This window comes from Ochlerotatus camptorhynchus, unplaced genomic scaffold (assembly GCF_037179485.1).
Source record: "Ochlerotatus camptorhynchus isolate MF236.1 unplaced genomic scaffold, CSIRO-AGI_Acam_v1.1 ptg000365l, whole genome shotgun sequence".
NCBI classification, from domain to species: Eukaryota; Metazoa; Arthropoda; class Insecta; order Diptera; family Culicidae; genus Ochlerotatus; species Ochlerotatus camptorhynchus.
In genome coordinates, this window is record NW_027040853.1 from 1,119,069 (window position 1) to 1,138,337 (window position 19,269).

At 39.9% G+C, this 19,269-nt stretch overlaps 1 protein-coding gene across 3 annotated transcripts in view; it reads left to right on the plus strand.

Annotated features, from left to right (window-relative positions):
* Positions 1-19,269, plus strand: part of shg (shotgun) — a 39,966-nt gene that overhangs the window by 900 nt on the left and 19,797 nt on the right. For 2 of the 3 annotated variants that reach the window (XM_065232196.1, XM_065232198.1), the window contains exon 2: positions 13,664-14,603. The gene's annotated coding sequence lies outside the window, so the exon portion shown is untranslated. Of the gene's footprint in view, positions 1-1,437; positions 2,515-13,663; positions 14,604-19,269 lie in introns of those variants that run through there. The other variant, XM_065232197.1, reaches the window with a different exon arrangement.

Sequence of the window (19,269 nt, forward strand, 5' to 3'; positions counted from 1 at the left end):
GAATTTATACTAGAATGGGGTACGTTAGTAGATTTGCTTGGGACCAATAGGCTAGTCAAGTAGAATACCAATTTAAAATCGTTGGGACCAATAGGCCGTCATTGATGCCCGCCAACACAAACTAAGGGCACTATCGGGAAGGGTTCGGCCGAAAAGCGCCTTCCAAGTTTTGTTTGACAGGCCCTTTAAAAATGTTACGCGAGAAATTATTTTTATGGAGCAACCAGCTCCAGTCAAGGTATGCAAGTTAAAGGAGGACGTGTACGGATTAAAACAATCAACCATAGTTTGGAATATGCAATTGGACGTAGCTATGTTGCAGTTTGAACTTTCACGTTCCAAAGTTGCCCCGTGCCTTTACTTCAATATGGACCAGAGGAGATGATTTTGTGACAATTTATGTTGATGATCTATTAATTATCTCCAACAGTTCCAAGATTGAAGAACAAGCTGAAGGATTCTCTGAGCAACCGGTTTGAAATGAAAGATTTCTGCGAGACGCAGCTGCGGTTTGGGACTAACAATCACTCGTGATATAAAATAAGCCGTACTAAGACTCGATCAGTAACGCTACATTGAAGAAGGGCTGAACATTTCATCTGGGGAAAACTGCAATCCTGTTGCAACACAAGCTGATCCCTGTCGTAAATTGGATACTTCGATGTGTGCAGCTACGGCAGAACAAATTCAAGCAATGCAGAACGTTCCTTATAAAGAGACAGTGGAATGCTTGACTTACGTGGTTTAAGGAACATGATTACAACCAGTACAACGGGGCTACTCAATATGTCTATCAGGAGTATAATCGGGAGTACAATCATAGAGGTAACTCTAGGACTAGAAGGTCCCGAAATAACGTGCTCAACTTTTTGGCTCAGCTCTGGTACTCTCTTCGGTCCCAAGCTAATCGATTCACCCCTCGAAACATAGGAAAACCAATAACCCCTCATTTTATCTGTCAAACTTTCATAGCGAATCAAAACAAACATTGCGTAGTACTAGAATTTTGACTAGAATGGGGTACGTTAATCGTTTGCTTAGGACCAATAGGCTAGTCAAGTAGTGAGCCAATTTAAAATCGTTAGTATCGTATTGATTGTTGGTACAATCCTACATAGAGCTGGAAATAGGGCGTAACAGGGTTTGTAAAAAATTACTACTTCTTTCGATGATTTCTAGAAAGTGAAGGCTCGTCCACGCAAATAAACATCATCGGGTAGGGGAATCCGACCTCAAATGAGGTACTAGAATATAGGATTACAACCAGTACACCGAGACTACTCGATATAATATATTTCATAAGTATATAATAAGGAGTGCAATCAACGGAATGGTGTAGTAACAGACTGATCCATTTTGCAAGCAACTGGCATCACTGACCGACCAATACTTCTCCACGGAACGGAACCGGAGAGTGTTGTTCTCAATCGTCCTCACACAGGTACAGTCCCACTTCAACGATCTGTTGCTTCCACCACAGAGGCAGTTCCAGACAGCTTAGAGGCCTGTGCTGTTGCTACTCTCTCGCTCTGGTCTTCAGTTGAGTAGGTGTTGCGCGAGCGATCAGAGGTGTACGGACGAACGACCCAAACGAAAAAAATCGAACTCCCGGTTCGTTCAACGGGACGGACAGGAAAAAAGCTTACACGCGTAGTAAACGTGTAGTAGAAGAACGGTGCTTACGGTGGTGAGGAGCGCCTAGTAGATTAGTGTGCCTACGGAGGAGACCCACCCCGTCCTGTGTTCAATGAAATAAATTGGTCAATTTTGCTCGCTTTCTTCTCTACACTGTTGTGTCGCTGTCGATAGGTTTATCGAATGGAAACCGTTCAAGAAGCTGCTGCTTCAGAACGACGGCCGGTGGGCAGCGAGTGAGTGAGTGAGTGAGTGAGTGACGACGTGGAAAGCAAGAGCCAACCTAGTAGAAAGAAGTAAAAAGCAGGCCGTGCTGTGGCGAAGGCTTCGGTTCAAGGCATACTCGATGGATGTACACGAGGAATAGTGTTGGTGGAAAAGAGAATGAAGAATGATAATAAAAGTCCATTGTGTCAATACGATTGAGCCAAAGAAAACGAAGACGAAGAAGAACCACCAACAGCTTATTGAGAGGATGAAGGTGGAATAAAGTGAATGCATAAGAATTTCTGGAAAGGAAGTTTTCTTTGTGTGATTTGATCGCGTTGTTCGTTACCCCCGAGGAGAAAGAGAGCCTGTTTTGTGAAGTTGGGTTCTTCTGTTGGAGTTTGAGTGGTTCCTGGAGTCGGTATTGGTGTTGTTGTTGTTGTTGTGATGCTTGAGCTAAAGTGTGTGTAGAGAAGACAGAAGATCAGTCTACGTGGTTCGGTGTTATTTGCGACATTCCGGGTGGCTGGAAACGGTTTACTGTGCTTCAAGGCGATCCGACTCAGGTCTCTATCTGTGTTGCTGTCGGAGTACACAGCGTGGTGGCATTGAGGGGGCTACACCGCGAGGAAGGCTGCAGTCTCAGCGGTTATTCGCGGTGACTCACTATAGGTAAACGCGAGTAAAGCTTTCTGTTTGGGTAGAGCCAGTTATACGTACCACCACACACTAGAGTAGCTTGAGTAAGCACATACGGGTCGAGTGTTGCATTATTACTCGGAATTTGCGGTGAATAATGGATCTTTTTGCTTGTTGTCGCGGTGGTCAGTGAGCATATTTTTAGCTTCCTAGATGGTGGATTGTTTACCCAAATCCAGTGGTTAGCTGTCATGGTTTTGAACTCGAATGTAGTCCAGTAGCACGCGTACTCCCGATGACTCAATCAGCCGCGATTGATGCCTTGATTGCGGGGCCTTGTTGGAAGGAATGAATGCAATTGATTCAATTGCTTGTGTTCAATCGATTCAATTCTAATGAATAATCCAACATTGGAATTATGATATTATGTAACCATTTGGCTTAGGATATTATTGTGGATTTATCGTCATTTCATGTCAGCCATAGTCCAGATGTGGTTGGATAATTGATAGTCAGTACATTAATCTGGATCTAATCTTACATTTGCAATGTATCGCGAAATCAATGTAGTACACAACCGGTCAACAGCATGAGTCACCACAGCTTAGAAAATCATTCATGTGACAGTCGTTTCTCTGCTTTCCATCAAAGACGTATTACGTGGTGTTCAGATCTGTAAAATGTGAGAGTGAATATTTTGTCAGGGTCCTATCATTTAGCTTCATTAATTAACAGCGTAAGGCCCTGGGCGATCCCTGGACATTACATTTGATGCCGTGACCAGAATAGTGTTTTGAGTAGGATCATCGGTATCGCCGTTAGAGATTATGTGCGGAATTCGTCATTGCTTAACCACATGCAAAAGAAATGTCTCTTACATCCAATTTAAGATTGGATTTCTAACATCCTCTGCATATTTTTCAAACAACAAATGTAATGGCAGCTCTTACAATGTACTGCAGCTTACAAGCAAGTTTTTCCAGAATGCATATTTTTGTATAAAATTTCACGAGATGATTTTCTAGACGTAATGCCTTTGTGGAAAGAAGCTAACACAGGTTGGTTATCTTTATTCAGGCGATTTTCAACCAGATGCTGGTTCATCTTCGGTAATTAACACAGGGTGGCAAGTCAACCAGGAGATCCTGGAAATCCGGGATTTCAAATTCACCAGCATAAACCGGGAAAAAGTCTGGAATTTTAATAACTCACCAGGAAGATAATGTTTCAATGATCTTAACAGTTTCTGAATTTCACATAACAACTACATGATTTAGTTCAAACAAAAATTATTACGGAACTAAAAATGTGGTGCAATTTGAACAGAATTAACCTCCAGTATGGGTTTAGTACATAAATGATGCCTATTTGTCGTTCTTTTCAAGATTTTTGTTCAAATCAATTGGATTGACCATACCTACGTGCTCGAGTGAAAATTGACAATGGAATATGCTGTGGCTAATTGCTGAGTTACTTTTAAGTATATTTAAAGGTAGCAGAATGACCAGTGAACCGGAAAATTTGGAAAACCGGGAAATCTAAGACATCGGGAAAAAATCAACAATTTCAAAAGCAAATCGGAAACAAAAATATTTCGAGGTGTATTAAAAAAAAAAACAGATTTTGGGCTTTGAATAATATTCAAGACTCTTGGACTGGACTAGATTTTCAGCATAAAGTCAATTTGAAGAACTATCAAGAGAAATTTTGATTTTTTTTTTCAAAGAGAGCTTGATGAGATTTTGGGGAATACCGCTGGAATGTTAAGAGAATTCCAGGATCCGTGAAAATTCCAAGGGATTTTTGAGGGTATCATTCTAACGGAATTCTTACACCAGTTTTAACTGAATTCCGACGATAAAAAAAATTGTAGAGTATTTTAAGCAAAATTCCAAGCAAATTTTCAGAACAATTTAGAGAAGAACTCTAAGGTAATTCCGAGCAAAATTTTAAGACAATTTTGAGTTCAATTGCATGGGAAATCTAATCCGAATAGGGGAAACGCTCATATAGTTGCGGTACGTTAGAAGTGTTAGGTTCCTATAGTTGTGTACGGAGTCTCCATACACAACTATAGGAACCTAACGCTTCTAAACCAAGGTTGCTAGGGCTCTGGTTGTCCCTAGCATCCTTGTGGAGCAGGGGTGGTGTCTCCCTGCTCAAGATTCTGGAACCTCAGTACAATGAGGCATACAGAATTTGTAGCGGAGCGCTGAGGTCTTCACCAATAGCTTCTCTGTTGGTGGAGAATGGAAAGGTCCCTTTGGTGAATGTTGTCACCGAAGACCTGGCCACCAAGGCGCTAAGGCTCCTAGAAAGGGATCCCATTCTCAATGACAGGCCCACGGTTGCAAGGGCGAGAGAATGGTGGAGCGACTTGACGGGAGTAGATCTTCCCACGTTAGCCCAGTGAGCTAGGCTGTGGCAACGGGCATGGGATGCTACTGCCCCGAAAGTTGATTGGAGGATTAAAGCTATGTGCGGGGCGGGGGCTAGCTCTAGTGTGGCGAAAGCTGCATTTAGGGAGGTCGCTGCCTCATACGAGGGAAGGCTCAAGCTATTTACGGACGGTTCATTAATCGAAGAGGAGGTCGGTTATGGGGTGTCTGGAGAGGACATAAGCCACTGCGGCCGGTTACCCGGTCTCTGTGGTATCTTCTCAGCTGAGGCCTATGCTCTCCTGCAAGCTTGTAGGCTAGCAAATGGATCTCAGGCCGTTGTATTTTCTGACTCTGCGAGTTGTCTCTCTGCCCTTGAGCATGGGCAGGTTGGACACCCGTGGCTGTTAGAGGTGCAACGGTACGCTAACATAACCTTTGTATGGGTACCTGGACATGCAGGTATACCAGGGAATGAGGCTGCTGATAAACTAGCTAACCAGGGTCGTCTTGCTCGACTAGAGGCCTATAGTGACGCTACCCGCTGGGTGATGCAGACCTCGCGATACGCATGGAATGTGTCTTGGCATAATAACCGTGATGCATTCCTGCGTCGTATCAAGAACACTACACAAGAGTGGAAGGATGCACCTAATTCTCGAGATCAGAAAGTTCTAACTCGGCTGAGGATTGGTCATACACGGCTCACTCATGGACCTCGATTTAGCGGCAGTGTAGCCTACTGCCAGGGATGCGGTGCGGTATTAGATGTAAATCATCTATTGGTGGAGTGCCCGGCAAGAGCACAATTAAGGGAAGATATGGGTGTCGTTGGTTCAATCCGTGAGGTATTGTTCAACGACAGGAGTACAGAGCAAACTGTACTCAACTTCCTGAGGGCGTTAGACTCATACGATATGATATAAGCATGAGTAAGTTGAAGTGGCATTAGAAAGAAAATGACTGGTAGTCATGCCACTTCATTCGACAAGAGGCAGTCTTTAAGATCCTAAAGACCAAGGTGTGTGAAGGAAGACGACCGACCTAACGGGGGACATAATGATGAAACAGCTGATGTTTAAAACCCGTCTCGAATGAACTAAATTCTCCTCTTGTAGGGGAACAGTTTAAAGAGACGTTAATAGACGTATCCGTATCCTAACGCTTCTAACGTACCGCAACTATAAAGGCGTTTACCCTATAATACAAAAGAAAAGAAAGTTTCAGTGGATTGGGGGCGTCGGTGAGTCGTTGGCCTCCCGTGAGGTAGATGATTCATCAACAATATCCTTCCTTTCCACAATAACGGAGAAGATGGGCGTAGCCGGCAATGGTAATTGTCATGTTTTTCCTGTTCTTAACTTTGATTAGAGAGCTATACACTCCAAAAAAGTTTTCCTTAAGCAATCCAAATAAAAATGTTAAAGTAGATAAATGACAGTTTCCAGTATGCAATATACGAATTACCCTGTTACAAACGCAACGCAAAGCAAGAAAAGAAAGTTTCAGTGGATTATTAGAACAAAACAATTGAACAGGATGAATTTTATGATATTTTTTAAGTATTCTGTAGAGAATTTATTAAATGTTACATGGTTGACAGACTACACACTTAATCTAGCTCGGTAAAATCTCCAACAGTCGATTACCTCGGCATTTACTTTTGCTGATATATCTGCAAAATATCTGTTTGTTAGCTGATATCTCAGCAAAATGATATTTGTTAGCTGAGTCTCGGCAATTGTTTTACTGAACCTCAGCAAAATAAATTGCAGAAGTACTCGGCTGTTGGAATCTCGGCGAAAAAAATTAAGTGTGTACGTTAGGCTATTTAGTGAACTTCTCGTGCATTTTTATTTTACAGTGGATGCACCCTATTATTTCGGTCATATGAACATATTTTGGATTTCATGCTGTGTAAAACTTGGCCAAATTCAGTATCTCGTAAAAATGCGAACACACCCGCCGTTCGATGAGAGAATGTTCTTCAAATTAGATTCCTTTAAAATTCTTCTCAAACAAATTTTTAAACTCAATTCTCTTTGTAAAAATTAGAAGATACTTTGAAGTAAAGCACAAATGATCTGTATGACACGTGTGTGTGTGAGATTTGAACCCACAAATCCCATCAAATCTCTTCTCATACATCCTTTTGCATTCTGGGATGAATGTGAAAATACAGTCAACTCTCCACATCACGATATTCTATAACTCGTTGAATTCTGCGGTCCCTTCATTTTTTCATGTATCGTACTCTCCATAAGTCGATATTTCTACAAGTCAATGTCTCCTTTGGTCGATGATCTGATCTACATATGTAGTGTTATTTTGATTCTATAACTCGATATTTTCAAAGGTAGAGCTTTTGATTTATGTGATGTTGATGTTAAAATCAAAGGAACTTTAAATACATGATAACTGGTTAGTAGCTCGGACCCACCGACCACATCAGAACATGTTCCTGTTGTTTCGGGGAAATGGTTCGTATCTTAAATTTATACCAGGACCTGTCATGAGATATCAAACAGGTTATATTGAATGCTCAGGGTGGATAAAGGGCGAACACGAAATTATTGCGACACATTCAACAGGGCATAACTTTTTTACCATTGGGTAAAAATCAACCAAATTTTGCACACTTTCTCATTGATGTGTATTGTGTACATGCTGTCAAACTCGAAGTCGTGTTTTTCGATTCAACGAAAATGGAGGTGAACCAACGCGAGTTGAGAGAACAAATTCTTTCCAAACACCTGGAATTTCCTGACCTGTCGCACCGGCAGTTGGGAAAAATGTTGAACATTCACCATTCAACCGTCTCCAGAGTGTTGAAGCGGTTCCAGGAGCGGTTGACGTTGGACCACGGCAAAGGAGTTGGAAGAAAACCGGGACCGGAGAACAAAAAGACGGAGGGAAAGGTGAAGCGGATGATTAAAGCAAATCCCAACGTCTCAAGCCGTGATTTGGTTAAAAAGATCGGCATGTCGCAGAGCTACGTCCAGAATGCTAAGAAGAGAGCTGGACTACATACATACAAGGTACAGAACTTCCCAAACCGCGATGAGCGGCAACAATCGACGGCTAAAACTCGGGCACGGACGCTCTACGAGAAGATGCTGACAAAATATAGCTGCTGTGTGATGGACGACGAAACGTATATAAAAGCCGATTCTAAGCAAATTCCGGGGTTGGAGTTTTTCACCGGCAAGAGCAAGTTCGATGTGGACGACAAATTTAACAAGAAGAAAATGTCGAAGTTCGCCTCCAAATATCTCATTTGGCAGGCCATCTGCTCTTGTGGACTGAGGAGTGAGCCTTTCGTGACAAAGGGCACAGTAAATGGCGAGATCTACAAATCTGAGTGCCTCGAGAAGCGCCTTTTGCCGTTCTTGCAGCAGCACGACGAAGCTCCGCTATTTTGGCCAGATTTGGCATCATGCCACTATTCTAAAAGTGTCCTGGAGTGGTATGAGGCCAATTCTGTCCATTTTGTTCCAAAGGACATGAATCCGCCAAACTGTCCGGAGCTGCGCCCGGTGGAGCAGTACTGGGCAATAATGAAGCGGGAACTTCGGAAGAGCAAGAAGACAGTCAAAGACGAGAAGGACATGTTAAGAAAATGGAAAAAAAACTGAGAAACTGGTACCGGATGATACTGTAAAGACTTTGATGGAGGGCATCAAGCGAAAATGCGTTCAATTTTACACTCAAGTCTCCATCGATTAACTTTTCTTTTGATTTTTGAAGTAAATATATGTATAAAACAACCCTAAAATTTTGGTTTGATTCTAAACATTATAAGAAAATTGGCATGACATTTTCGGTGTCGCGATAATTTCGTGTTCGCCCTTTATTAGGCCAGGTCGATGGTCAGTATGCCGAATGGTCATTTGGTCGAACGGTTGCCAGGCCGAATTCCGGGAAATTATTACTTAACACTTGCGAAGAAAATTTGCTGGTTTTGTAAAAGAGAATAGCCAGCAAATAATAGAAGGCTAAATAAAGCTATTCCATATTGGACTGAAATCGCCAACGGAGGGTGTAAAATTCAAAAAGGCATTCGGAAATGAATTAATTAAAAATTGTGAGAATAATTCCAAAGAATCTCTTACTGAGGAGCATTTCAAGGTAATTCCAAGAAAAATTCCGTGGAAATTAAATTCCGAGGATGATTTCAAAGAAATTTCAAGGAATTCAAAGGAGAGTTCCAAGGGAATTGTGAGGAGCATTTCAAAAAATCTAAATTGATTGATGTGGGTTTTAGTAGAATAATTGTATACCTTTTACGTTGCTTTTCCTTTTTAATTCTACTTCAACCAACTTTCGCTCGTTGGGCTAAACCCATAGCCCGAGACGGCTAATACATAGGTGTAACAGTCGGAAGAAGTGTTAGTTTGTTTACTTAAATGAACCATGCCCATTTTCTTATGGCATGTTTGCTATAAGAAATGCGCCTCGTGTTTATTAGCGAATTTCACATCAAAGATTGATTAATTGAGTAGGAAATCAGTTTGGCACGGCATTTGTGACCAGCATACACCTTCCGGTAGTATGAAACAGGTCAAAAACTGTTCAAATCCGCAGATAAAATTTTTGTTTTGAATTTCTGTATAGTAAAATAGTGAACTTTTCGTGAACATTAACGGCAAAGAACTCACCAACACTGGGAGACTGTGAGTTCCTGCCCACCTGTTCATTTTCCATCGTGCCCATAGCCCACTTGGTGAAAGGCTTTCGTTAGGTGGGCTGAGCTGTCAAAGCTGAAAATTGCTTGCGGATACATCGATTGTCTATTATTATCAAAATCGCTTAGCAACTGTTCAAATTGTTCATCCATGAGCCCCTCGAAAATGAATCTGCAATGTCAAAAATGACGTTTGACTTCGATTCGAACGGGAGCCCAACTAAAACGTAGCTCACATAAAGATAGCCCAACGAGCGAACTTCGACTGTACTATTGTATTACTTTTACTTTCACTAATTCACTTTCACTATTTACTTTCACTAATAGTGGTAAATAGTGAAAGTGAATTAGTGAAAGGGAAAGTGATACAATAGTAGTAGAATTAAAAGGAAAAACAACGTAAAAGGTATATTTCAAAGAATGTATAGGAGTCCTGAGCAAAACTTAAAAGGAATACATAGAAAAGGTCCATAGGAATTTCTGGATAATACAAAGTGAATGCTGATGGGAACTCAAAATGAATTTTCCGGAGAAATCTTCTGGGAATTCCTAGGAAATACTGCATAAATTATTAATAATTTGAAGAGCATCGCAGATTGAATAATTGAATTATTCAAGGAGTGTTCTGCAGATGATTTTCAAGAGTATTATGAAGCAAATTATACAAAAATATCAGAAAGAGGTCTAAGATCACGATGGAAAATGACAGGTGGGCAGGAACTCACAGTCTCCCAGTGTTGGTGAGTTCTTTGCCGTTAATGTTCACGAAAAGTTCACTATTTTGCTATACAGAAATTCAAAACAAAATTTTTATCTGCGGCTTTGAACAGTTTTTGACCTGTTTCATACTACCGGAAGGTGTATGCTGGTCACAAATGCCGTGCCAAACTGATTTCCTACTCAATTAATCGATCTTTGATGTGAAATTCGCTAAAAAACACGAGGCGCATTTCTTATAGCAAACATGCCATAACAAAATGGGCATGGTTCATTTAAGTAAACAAACTAACACTTCTTCCGACTGTTACACCTATGTATTAGCCGTCTCGGTCTAAGATGAACTCTAATGGTATTCTGAGAGCAAGCAAATCCTTCAGAAAATACTGAAGAAATCCAGTAAAGATTTCCGAGGGTATCAGGATGATTCCAACATAGAATTTTTTCTAGATATTAGACAAATAGAAATTAATGATGATCCAGGATTTGGGAAAAAAATAATAAATTCATAAATTATGACATTTAATGTTTAGAAAATTTTATAAGAAAATCTTCAATACTTTGGTAGTTTTTTTTTTAATATTCCGGATATGGACAAATTTTTAAGATTCTGTAACGTCCAAATTGTCAGAACAAATATCGAAGTGTTTAAAATCTTTAAAAACGTAACTATTGTGTAAGGAAGCTCGTTAAAATTTATTCAAGCCTAGGCTAATGAGCATTCGGCCTGATGGCCGGACACCCTCTGGGCGATAGTGCCACATCCAGAAATTAACAGAACCTTTGATATCTTGACAAATTAAAATTCAAGTGCTGACAGCCAGTAAACAATTTAAATTTCAAACTAGCTTGAAATTCAGCAAAGATTATTTATATGCTTTTGGAATTACTATCGTTATTCAATTGGAGCTCTCCTTAGAATTTTCTGATTGATTGAGTGTGTTTGTACAAAACGTGTGCAACTACCCTACCCAAATACTCATATCAACACACAAGTGCCGCTAGCGTAGTGTAATCATGCCCACTGTTCTATTGTAAGATTGTAAATAAATTCAATAGTTCGCATGCCACTGCCATGGCAGGATTACTCGATAAACGACCGTGTTTTATTTTCACCATCTATTAATCACACACCGTAGGAAAGTTCTGCCGGTGCGCGATCAGAGTGATTGAATAACTTTTCAGAGATTTTCTGCCGTATGTGATCAGCAAGCTTTTCAGAGTTCCTTCAAAGTTGCATTAGAATTTCGTTGAATTCTACTCATAATCCCGATAATTTTCTTAATGTTTCTGTTATGGTTGTGTGTCCTGTTGTGTATTCGGTTCTGGTATTTGGGAATACTATTTACCATGACAGAGTGCGTTGGGATGGAGTCAAGTGGCTAAGATGGAAGTATTCACCCTAAACAAAATATACTGTAGATAGGGAACTAATCTCGGAATGCAGCATTTTATCACATAAAAGTGCTACTTCAGACGGATGAAGACAAGATTAATTTTGCAGGACAATGTAGAAAGGAAGGATAATCCGGATATAGAAAAGGATGTGGGGTCGGATGATCTCGTAAGAAGAATACGATGCGGGGGGTCCGCATACTTAGGCAACTGATTTTCTGTAATTTTCGATTTTTGTGGGTGTCTGTATTATTTATTTATATTATAAATACTTTTTTCCCTGTGCTTATGCTTACATAGTTGAATAGGTAAAGCAAATAATCTCTGTCTCTTTATTTTCCAAGTATCGGTATTGTGTAGGAAATCAATTTGGCAAGGTATTTGTAATCAGCAAACACCTTCCGGTCGTATGAAACAGTTCCGAGTCCGCCCGGAATCTTTTTTTTTGGTATTGTTTATGGCAAAATAGTGAACTTTTCATGAGCATTAACTTCAAACAACTCACCAACACTAGCGGACCGTGAGTACTTGACCACTAGAGTGATGCAAAATTTGAAATTTTCGCTCCACAATACTTAAACGATTCCAAATCGGATCCTGACTCACCTCTCAAAATTTGAACCCATTTGGTGAGAAACTGAGATGGCACAAACCATTTTTTAGTTTGTATGGGAATTACTATGGTAAAACCAAAATTTTTGTTCATGTCTATCTAATAATTCACCATATCGGTCTGCTTCAAAAGCAAACAACTGTACTTGTAGGAAATTTTTCCAGCTACAACTTTGCTCAAGATCACTTTTTGATTAAATGCAAGGATCGAAAGTTATCAATGGTTCAATGCGCTGATGTCTTATGATCATGCTCAATCAACTGCTCAGCAGGCAACATTGGTGTTTCTGGGGCGTTGAATAGGACACAAAAATCATGGCTACTATGTCACACTGCAAAATACAGTGTTGCCTACAGAGCAGCTGCTTGATCATGTCATAAGTTTATCAATCTCTTGAATAATTAATAACTTTTTCCTGTCTCGTTTTACATAGAAACGATCTTGGGCAAAGTTGTAGCTGAGAAAATTTTCTATAAGAATGGCTATCGAACTGTTTCGCAGCTCAATATGGAAAAAGACTAGAAGGCAATGAACAAAAAGTTGAGATTTCCCATAGTAATTTACATGTAAACTTCAAATGTCTTGTGCGAAGTCTGTTTCTAACCAAATGAGTTGTAACTTTGAGGGACTAATCAGAACCCGATTTGAAACCATTTACGCACTGTGGAGCGAAAAAGCCAAATTTTGCATCAGTCTATTGACCACCTATACATACTTCCATCTTAGAGCTCTGTGGCCTAGTGATGATCGATTTTGCTTACTGAGCAGAAGACCGTGGGTTCAAACCCAAGCTCCTTCGCGTTAGGACATCAATTCTGCATATCGTTTACCAAAACGAATCCTGCTGCAATCCCAACTCTTTTATCCAACATCCCAGTGATTTCTCGTTGAAGTGCAGTGGTGTTCTCGGCTTTCATTAAAGCGAGTATTACGTAAACATATTCCTACCTATTCCTTTGTTGACCAGAATTCGGACGTGGCCGGCGCTGGTATTGCCTAGTTTTACATCACCAAAATTTACACATTCTCAACAAGCTTCAAAATATGCGTCTTCACCTTGAGTCCTTTGAAAATAGTTCTCAAAATAAAATCAAAATTAAAACTTTAGAGCAAAAAAACTGTTTCTTTCAGAACCGCCGCAACTAAGTTTCGAAAAATGTTCATATTTTGTTCAGCACTTTCCTATTTTTTGATCTTGAAATGGGCACCCCTGTATTACTTTACATCAATTTGAAGCAATAACTCCATCATTACTGCACGTACCTTACATTTTCCAGAGATCTCAATCGCCCGCAATCTATTTAATTGCCCAAACCCATAATGGTGTCACATAATTTTCACTTCATAACGGTGTTAAAACAAGTGCTGATGAGTGTTTTATTTGCTTAATTTCAGGTCTATGAGCGACAAGGCAGCAACGTCATCGTTTTAATCCACCGGGTGTGCCTTTCATCTTGGTATATATCAACAAACCACACCAGCGTCGTCATCATCAACATCATCTTTGCTTTTATGACAGCAGCAAAAAAAAAAAAAGACGACACGAGGTGTGAAACGTTAAACGTAAGCAAGAGAGTGCTACTCGTGTTGGTGTTGTTGAAAGTTGTTGTTCTGCTCCGACTATTATAAAGTGCTTTCGACAAATTGGAGCTGCTGGAGATTTGTGCCACTAATTCAGTGCCTTTCTGTGAAAACAGTGTTCAGTGCGAAGAAAGCAAACGAATTAAGTCATTTTCTAGTGCGTGCGACGACAAGGTTTTCTTTTTTTGTGCCCAGCAGCTGAAGCCCAGTGGTGGATGGTGGCAACTACTAGTCGAGTCAGTTGAATCCAAGTACGGCAAATTAGAAGAGAGCAAAAGGTGCAGCAATTGAGGAAGTGGCAATCATAAAACAAGTTGTGTCCCCCGTGCAAAAGTGCAGGCAGCAATCAAATATAATGCAATTAATGTGATAACTACCCGAAAAAAAGCAGCAGAAAATAAAGTGATTAAACAAAAGTGCCTTATTCTCCCTTTAAAAGCAACGTGTGACAAACGGAAGAGAAACGGAAAAGTAGTTCCTGAAGTTAAACCGCCTCGGAAGTGAATTAACAAGCAGCACAGCGTAAAACCGTTTTCCGGTCAACGACGTCTCCCAGTTACAGTCGTCGTAAAGTTGACCTCATCGTCATCATTTTGGCGTTGTCGGACGCTAGAAGTGGCAATAAGCGGAGACGACTGCTAAACTATTTACTGTTCCACCTCGACAGATACACCCGCGGAGGTATCCGCTTTGTGAGTATTTGCCCATCGGATACCACCGAGCCGTGAGCAGTCTGCGAAAACTATACATGAAGGTGAGTAACAAGAGCCATCCTGGGTGCTATCGATTATGCTATGTCAATTTTTTTGCCAATTCGTAGACTACGTTAGATTGTCTTGTACTTCCGTGACTGACGATAGATTAATGCCGAAATCATGATTGGAAAGCGATGAATTCTATTGATAGCGTATACCAACATAATTTTGAAACTTGAATATTTCAAATTAGCATAGCAGTGGTGTAAATGACTACTATATTTTGGGTCATGCTCATTTAAAAAATTGGCTGCATATCAAGTCTACTGATAATGTTTTGCGCTGCTGTTTAAGGAAAATAGAGAAAAGTGTACGATTGGTACAACGTTGCTGAAGTAGTTTGGTCAGAAACTCACGAAAGTTCTTAAAAATTGAAAAGTTCAAGCTGAAGTTCAGTAGATATTATGCAAATCCATTGAATAGATGTGTAGGTCTTCTTATTATTCTTCTTCTTCTTCGCATTTCAAGCTTGTTGCTTATCGCATATTAGCTTATTGCGTGCTCTCAACTTAGTGTTCTACACTTAAAAAAATCCACACGTTACCTTTATGTGTTCCACACTTCAATTTGCGCAAATTGTGAAAAACATGCATTTCATGTGTGAATCATATAATAGATATTATTCTCGAACACTATAAGTTCAATTGTGATACACTTGGATTTCATGTGTCTTACATTTTGTCATCGAAAGTTTGACACTTAATCATCAAGTTTCCTTCATTCACAAGTATATTATCGAACATATCTGGTTCGTGTATCTTACATTTGATAATGAATCAAAACTCATCCCAGCAATATTTCATTTTATTTAATGACAATAGTTTTCAATATTAATTCACAATAGATAAAAAAAACACTGCAGCTGTCGAGGGGGACGACACATCTAAACCTCAATTCTAGGTGCTCAAAAAATCTCACACTAGCGAATAAAACTTCAAAAAATCATCTTTCATTTATCGCATCTAGGGTAAATGTTGGCTTTGGCACCCATTGACTGTTTTCGGCAACCAAAATTTAAACGTTAATTTCACTATGTTTTCCCATCAACGCACTTCCCTGAATGTGTCCAAACGATTGTTTAGCCTTTCAGCTTCAATCTGATTATATTTGAACGATCGAGCAATCCAGTAATGCTACATTTTTCTTCAAATAAAGCATACGCACTACAAAATGGGGTTGATTTCGAGTTGCCGATAATAGAACAGCTGGTTAACACGCAGTTCTAATGGGAAGGTTGCCGAAGAAAAAGAGGCTGCCGACAATAGTCACACTCACCTGAGAAGTTTGGAGCGTTGTAAAACGCTTTCAAAACGTTTTGAAAAATTCTGTCGATTGGAATGGATAGAAAAGCAAGCAGCAGATGAATGTTAACAAACAGACAGATCATATATGTGCGTGACGCTGAGAAAATGCTAGTAGAAGTGCAGACGCTGCTTAGATTGACGAGAATACGTAAATTCCCCTACTTGCATTGCGCATCATCTTTTTGCAGGAAATCTTCAAAATCGTGATAAATCTTCTTTCTATCTACTCAGCGTACGCGCAGCTAGCCACAGCAAAACACAATATTTCCTGCATCGTAGATAGAGTCGTCCCTCTCGGCAGCTGTCTCCAATTGCGTCACTACACCAGGATCCAGGAACCCAAGAATACTGTAAAAGTCAGTTATGGAGATGTACAGTTTCTCAGCTTTTGATGTTATTTTCAGTCATTATGATTTACTTACCATTTCTAATCAGTTTTCTGTTTTAAAGATGATGTCTAATGAAATCTTAAATATTTTTTTCTGTCAGATAGAACTGACCAACTACTACTGTCTCATTGCTGGGAAAAGTAATTATTGTCGAGATTATTGTCCGTAAATTAAAGCGTAAATTAATATTGTGGGGTACCTGGAATCTCTCGTAAGTGTACTGTAGCAGCAACATACATTGGCATTGATTGTTACTCTGTTTAATATTTCTTTTGACACTCGTCCTGCTACTGATGAGATCCATGTGCCATACACGTTAATTTGATAGTAGAAAACATTAGCATATACGGAGGTCCCATACATTTCAATAAGTAAACACATGAAATTATGGTGTAGTTTGTTTTGATTTCACCGACAGCTAGGACTTGTGATTTTTGGACATTGGTGCCATGAAATGCGAATGTAATTCACATGATATCATGGTGACTGGCAAATGGCAAAATTCATATTTGAAAACACATGAATGGAACGTGTGGATTTTTTTGAGTGTAGATGCAGTTTCACAGTTCCGGAGAACTTTGAGATTTGGACGTAATTGCTTTTGTAAACAAACACGTCTATCGCCGATTAATCTTAACAGAGGCGTCGCGTACCTCATTTGTTTACCTGTGCACCAAGCTTTGTTCGTTATAGTTTACCACCACATGTTAGTTTTTGTTTTATTTTTCAATGCTCCATTAATTCAAGGGACATATTCTCCATCACTATATGAATCACTACCTAACGTAACATTTGAAGAACCTATCATCTTGTATAAACAAAACTTGTATGGCCCTTTTCTTTCGTTAACCGAAGTACGATGAATTGCAAAACTTAACTAATTCCACCTGAACATTGCATTAGGTTCTAAGTAATATTGATCGATTCTCTTCGTCGACTTTCTATTTTGTTAATAACTTGAGCACATAACCATTTCTTGTTGTGTTTGTCGTTTTAGATGGCCGTGGAGATACAAAGAGAAAGTCGACGGAGAGAATCTGTCAATGTTACTTAGGACCTAATGCAATGTTCAGCTTGAATTCTCGTTTTTATCAAAAGGCTAACTCTTTCGACTGAAGTGTAATAAAGAATATCCGTCAAACACTTCCGAAAACATTTTTTTGATGCAAAACAATGCCAAAATCTAGAGAAAATTCATAGTCCCCTGGGTAGCAAACTTGAATTAATCAACTCTTTACTCATCAGAACAACACTATCAAAATGAACCAGGGGAAGCTCACAGGCGCACCGGCGCAACTATCGGTAATTGAGAGATTCACAACTGACAAGAGAGTGAGAGCGGGCTTTTGCGCTCTCTTCCTCCATTACTCTCTTTGTCTGTAATCAGATATCCAAGTGCACAGCGAGAAATTCACACTTTGGGCACCCATACATCACAAATCAAGACCAACAATTGAAATGGCCTTAACTCCATTTTGTAAACAAACCGAGTTCGCGAGAAAATGGCCTTACAAGGTTTGTTTACAGAATGGAGTTAAGGCCATTTCAATTGTTGGTCTTGAAATGTTCTTCTAATTTAAACTCACACATTCAAACCGGTCTGCAAGTATGATAACGTCCAAAGCGTACCAGGCTGCTGTTTCCGTGTTGCTTCCGTTTGACGCGTGACTGCTGAAAGCTTTAATTACAACCAGTGGTGCAAACTGCCGTGTATCAGACATTTGGCCATTCACAAACTTGCCACCCGCCACCCAAAAGAGCTCGCTTTTAGGTGCACTATTTAACGAGTTTTGTCATGGTAGTGATATCGACATGCTTAGAAATCAATGTATTAGGGATTAGGCAGACCATCCCAACTGAATTTAACCCTTTTTGAAGCAAACCAAGGTCGAAGATTTAATTGAACCACACTATAAAATAGTGTATTCATGGTCACTTGTGGTCTGGAGTAAAGAAGTACAGCTATAATGTGACCATAAAATATATAAAAATCTTAACGCATTTTTTCAATTGTTTATACCTGTGTCGTGCACAGGTTGCACATGTGGACGCGACGCCACTGAATCGTAAATTGAAACTTATTATCGCGAACAAACCATACTAAATGATAAAGGAATCATTTCTCTACCTGTTTGTGCCGTTAATTTTTTAGATTGAGCTTTAATTGGCGAGAAATTGGCGATTGACGTGTTTGTTTACAAAAGCAATTACGCCCTAATCTCAAAGTTCTCCGGAGTTATTATTGCGCATTTCACACCAAACTGGACTAATAAGCGCGTTTTCACTTATTAAAAAGTGTGATTAAAGTGCGAGCTTCCGTCTAATCGTCTTGGTGTCTTCGGTACACTTATTATAATGATGCAAGCAATAAGTGCTCCGAAGACACCACAACAATTTGACGCAAAGGTGCACTTTTATTGCACTTTTTGCATTTTTGGGACAGTCCAGTTTCAGATGCAATCAGCAATAATTGAGATCTTTCGATGTCTGTACCCTTTTTTGCATTAGTATAATTGTGTGGCAAGTACAATCATCTTCAATGCCCAGGGAAGTCGTGAAATTTTCCAATCCGAAAAATTCCTAGACCGGACCGGGAATTGAACCAGCATTGGTCTTGCTTTGTAGCTGCGCCTTTGCCGATTGAGCTAAGGGAGGCCCTATGTAGGTACTAAAAGCATTAATAAATTGGTATTAAGGTGTGCTTAATTAAAAAAAAAATAAAGTAAGAGGTTGTATCCAAGGCACGACCGTAGATTTGATGTAGGATTACGTGCTCGGTATCAATTTTCGGCGACTGTGTTACGGAAACCACTTTTTCCCATCACGGAAACGCCTCGTTTTCTGATGACAAAATTACGCATTTTCGTGCACAAAACGCACGGACTTTTTGGTTTATTCAATAGATAATGGGTCCATTATCAAAGAGCTTTGGGGGTGATGTGGCTGGTAGCACGGAGAGCGAACGTTCAAAG